The sequence below is a fragment of the Rhinopithecus roxellana genome, chromosome 2 (assembly GCF_007565055.1).
Source record: "Rhinopithecus roxellana isolate Shanxi Qingling chromosome 2, ASM756505v1, whole genome shotgun sequence".
NCBI classification, from domain to species: domain Eukaryota; kingdom Metazoa; phylum Chordata; class Mammalia; order Primates; family Cercopithecidae; genus Rhinopithecus; species Rhinopithecus roxellana.
Window position 1 is genome coordinate 127,644,389 of NC_044550.1, and position 5,053 is coordinate 127,649,441.

At 41.6% G+C, this 5,053-nt stretch overlaps 1 pseudogene; it reads right to left on the minus strand.

Moving 5' to 3' along the window:
* Positions 1–908: 908 nt before the first annotated feature.
* LOC115896247 lies at positions 909–1,050 on the minus strand (annotated as a pseudogene).
* Positions 1,051–5,053: the final 4,003 nt, after the last annotated feature.

The following is a 5,053-nucleotide window of genomic DNA, read 5'->3' on the forward strand; positions in this document are numbered from 1 at the left end:
CTGAACCAGGTGAAAGTAACAAAGAAAACAAATATGATTGGAAGATTGTTAAATCTAGTCCTGTTTTTCCTAGAAGTTGAGGGGTGAGGATGGAGGGAGGTTTTCCTGATAATGGAAATGCAAATATATATATCTGACTTTCTAAAGCACAACCCTTTCCCTAGTTCATGCAATCGTGTGTTATAGGTCATAAAACATAGAGTGAGAAATGTTTTACAGTCTTGAATTGCAGAATCCAAGCTGTGCCACCACCCACATGTCTTCTTCATAAGTTGGATGGACTTCTGGACATGTCAGTCTCAGTACCAATCAGTGGTCACCAGCTTTTTGATTGTGCCCCTCTAATCAGCAAAACGTGTTCAGCCCATACTTCCACTATGTATACTTACCAATGTATTACAGCATTACAATACATGCACAAAAAAGACACTAAAAGATGATATAAAAGTGAGATAAATAATATTATTATTTATTCATTTTGGGGGGGTAGGAAGCAGGTTTTATTGGTGGGTGTGAATAAGGAGGGGCAAACCAGTGGGAGCCCCCATAAGTACAGGGCCTGCCACTTGTCCAGGGGGCTATGACTGGGGAGTGTTTGACCCGATAGCTGTCTAGGATGAGCTGCTTCACAGTTACCATGTCTTCAAATTCATCCACATTAATCTTAATAAAACCTTGCTTCTTTGAAATATGGATCTTCTAGCAGCTAGAGAACTTGAACTTGGTCCTGTGTGGGGTCTTAATCACATACTCCTTGTTCTACAGCTTGGTGCAGATGAACATGAATGACTTGGCCAATGTGGACCTTTCCTCCCATGCCCTGGGGCTTTCAAAGGCACCCTGCATACCTGCCTAGAGCCTAGACTGGAAATATCATCAGGTCAGGGACATGAATGTCCATTGGAAAGGGCTGTCTCCAAGGGTCCTTAGGGCAATGCATACAACATACAAGCAACAGGGTGCACACACTACCAAGAAGGCTGCTCTCCGCAGCCATGGCACAGCAGGCCCGTACAAGGAAAGGAACATGATCGGCTTAACTGACTATAGGAAATAATATTTTTAAATATCTTTCTAATCATGGCAGCATCATGCTACAATCATTAATATTTCAAGGCAAAATATGCCCTTAAGCTGTGGTTCCTCATTAATGATAATGGATGTAAATACAACTTGCAAGCCATCTCCTTGATAATTTTGACTGACTAAATAATTTTGTCAGACTTTTCCTCAAATCTCATTTGACCCTTATTATTTTTGCCTTTCAATGTGGGTATCAAAGAGTTTTTTCTAGGAGTAGCACTGTCTGCTCTATCTTTTTCTTGTTGTTATTGTAGTTGTTTATTTGCTTGTACTCATGTTATTGTTTTCACCTCAATCCATGGTTTCTTTGCAGGAAATCTTTTTGAGTCATTTGTCTGTTTTTATAAGAGTTAATTTAATTAAAATTAGAGACTATTGACTAAAAAACAGTTATGACAATATAGCTGACCATACATAAACTGTAATGCATCACACTGTGCTGAAAGAAAGAGTGAGGAAACCACCATCAACCCATCTTTTCTGGAACTCCCACTCTTCCCTCGGGTGCCTCCGTGTATGGTACAACCACCACACAAAGCCAGGTGACATCTGGATAAAGGGAGGGTGCCATTGTCGATCTATATATTGACTTTCATAATGCTTCTGGGAAGCATGTGCCATACTCTGTAGAACTCTAATTTAAGTAGCTGAGGCCAGGCACAGTGGCTCACGCCTGTAATCCCATCTGTTTGGGAGGCTGAAACAGGTGGATCGCTTGAGTCCAGGAGTTTGAGCCCAGCCTGGGCGACATGGTTTTCATGTTGATGGGGGTTTCATGTAGAAACTCCATCTCTACAAAAAAAAAAAAAAATTAGCTGGGCATAGTAGCGCACACCTGTAGTCCTAGCTCCTCAGGAGGCAGAAGCGAGAGGATCACTTCAGCCTGGGAGGTCCAGGCTGCAGTGAGCTGTGATTGTGCCACTGCACTCCAGCCCGGGCAACAAAACAAGAACCTGTTTCCAAAAAAATAAAATAAAGTAAGAAGAAAGAAAAAAATAAGTATCTGAAATGCAAGTTTCTAAAAAGGCTTTTACATGAGCAATCAGTTTAGGTATGTGGCAAAAGACACAGTTTAGGTATGTGGCAAAATCTATTCTAATAATGTTGCCATTACAAAACAAATTACAAAGAAACTGAAGCCAGAAAGCCTAATCCCATAGAGGGTTTTTGGAAATTGGGACCAGAAACCAGATAGTCTGAGTCTCGGGCCAACACACTTTCCGTTACACCATGAGATTATGAATGAGTGAACTTAGAAATTTCATGACCGAATTAAGTCCTGCTGGCCTCCCTTCAGCATGCTGTGCTCTGTGATGAGGGGGAAAGACGCAAGCCAAGAACGGGGAGAAGCCAGGAGGTAACAGGTTCAGCCCTGGATGAGGATTTTTAGTTCCCTCCAAGATAGTTATAAAGAAAAGATATTTATTTATAAGAAAACATTGAAAGAATACAAGAAACTACTAGAAGTGGTTACCTTTAGGAGTGGGGTGAGGGTGGCAGGAATGTGATGGACAAAAAAAGGGCTGGGGACCAGACTTCACAGTGCATACCTTATATATAGCTCTAATTTTTTTTTTTTTTTTTTTTTTTTTTTTTTTGAGAGGGAATCTTGCTCTGTTGCCCAGGCTGGAGTGTAGTGGTACAATCTCCACTCACCACAACCTCCACTTCCAGAGTTCAAGCAACTCTCCCATTTCAACCTCCTGAGTAGCTGGGATTACAGGTGCACTCCACCACGTCTGGTTAATTTTTGTATTTTTAGTAGAGATGGGGTTTCACCATGTTGGCCAGGCTTATCTAGAACTCCTGAACTCAAGTGATCCACCCGCCTCATCCCCTCAAAATGCAGGGATTTCATGTGTGAGCCCCTGCACCCGGCCTAGCTCTGATTTTTGAGCCAGGCTAGTGTATTACCTATAGAAAGATATTTATAAAGGTCATGGTTTGCCTCCCATTGTATCTCTATCTGTGTGTCTCACTGAAAAGGATATTCAGATAGATAGATAAGGTTCTTCTGAAGAGAGTTATGCGTGCCTTCTCTACCAGAAGTTCAAGGATATTATTAATATGGTTTGGATTTGTGTCCCTGCCCAAATCTTATGTCGAATTGTAATCCCCAATGTTGGAGGAGGGACCTAATGGGAAGTGATTGGATCATGGAGGCAGCTTCCCCTATGCTGTTCTTGTGATCGTGAGTTCTCCCAATTTCTGGTTGTTTAAAAGCATGTAGCCCTTTCCCCTTCACTCTCTTTTCCTCCTGCTCCAGCCATGAGGCTGTGCCGGCTTCCCCTTAGCCTTCTGCCACGATTGTAATGTTTCTGAGGCCTCTCAAGCCATGCAGGACCATGAGCCAATTAAACCTCTTTTCTTCATAAATTACCCAGTCTCAAGTATTCCTTTACAGCAGTGTGAGAATTGACTAATATATTATATTCAGGGCTACATTGATTATATTGATATATATTGATTATATTCAAGGACAGCCAGCCAGGAAGATGTCTGGTGTGGCGACCTGTAAGAAATGATAAAATGTTCCTGGAAACATAATAAGATGAAGGCAATTATAGTTCCCTCCTGTACCGGTAGAGTTCAATCAGGGAAGCAAGACCATTATGAGCACTATGGGGTAAGTTATTTATTATGGAGTTAAACTTTCCGCAATCTGGGGAAAAGCTGAGGAAGAAAGGTCTGAAAAGCACCAGAAAAAAGTCACTAATCAACCCTGGAGCTGGTGAACAAGTCGAGGCTTGCTGGATGTGAGGTGCAACCATGAAGGCGCTGGCATAGAAGTCTACGGAAGGCTCTTTGTGGCTTCCACCTCTGTGAGCTCACAACAGAGCATCTTATGGTGGGCCTGGTTCATGGCTGGTCAGTAGGGCCAGCAGTCAGGAAGAGCTGGACATTGAGTAGGAAAAATTGAAGACAAGGTGGCACCCACAGGCACTGTTTTTGTTTGTTTTGGTTTTGTTGTTGTTATTGTTGTTGTTTTGAGACAGAGTTTTGCTCTTGTCACCAGGCTGGAGTGCAATGGTATGATCTTGGCTCACAGCAACATCTGCCTCCCGTGTTCAAGCAATTCTAGTGCCTCAGCCTCTGGAGTAGCTGGGATTACAGGCGCCTTGCCTTGGCCTCCCAAAGTGCTGGAATTACAGGCGTGAGCCACCTCTTCTGGCCCCCACAGGCACTGTTAACCATACCTACCAATCATGGCCTTCAAAGTGCAATGGCTGCTGCTTCATTCCTGATCTCAAATTTCACATAAGGCACTTGCTTCAAAATTGGAATGATATTAGCCATTAGCATGGCCCCCGCATGGGGTGATGCACAAATTTATGAAGCATTCCATATTTTCAGCTTCCTTTTAATATCATACGATTATTTAGGTAATAAGAAATACTAAGTAATTAGCTTTAGATTTTGTAATTTTCTCCCTGAGTTTCTGCTAGATCTTTACATTCTAGTAGTCAATGTATTTTCAGTGAAATGTAAAAATATTCCTGTTCTCTTTGATCAGTATTAATTTCTTGAAATCATGTTGTCACTTGAATCCTGTAGCTGTCATTCATCTCTTTTATAAGCAACATTTGATTTTTGATGTGTGTAGACCAGCTCTTCTTCATTTTTTCATCACATTTTCAAGATGTGATTTTACATTTCTGCATCTTAAAAACAGTTTGGTCAAAATTCTAGATACTTGCTACTAATTTATGTACCTAAACATGTGACCTCTGTGAACAGAAATTGCCATGTCCAATCTGTGTTTATACACAATTTTTTGGTTATATACTCCTTAGATTTGTGGATTCAAGTTACTGAAGTGAATACCATTAAAATCCTAGGCCATATTAATTGATTATACATTTTTAGAATGTTAAACAAACAGACCAGGCCCAGTGGCCCACACCTGTAATCCCAGCAACTTGGGAGGCCAAGGCAAGCAAATCGCTTGAGGCCAGGAGTTCGAGGCCAG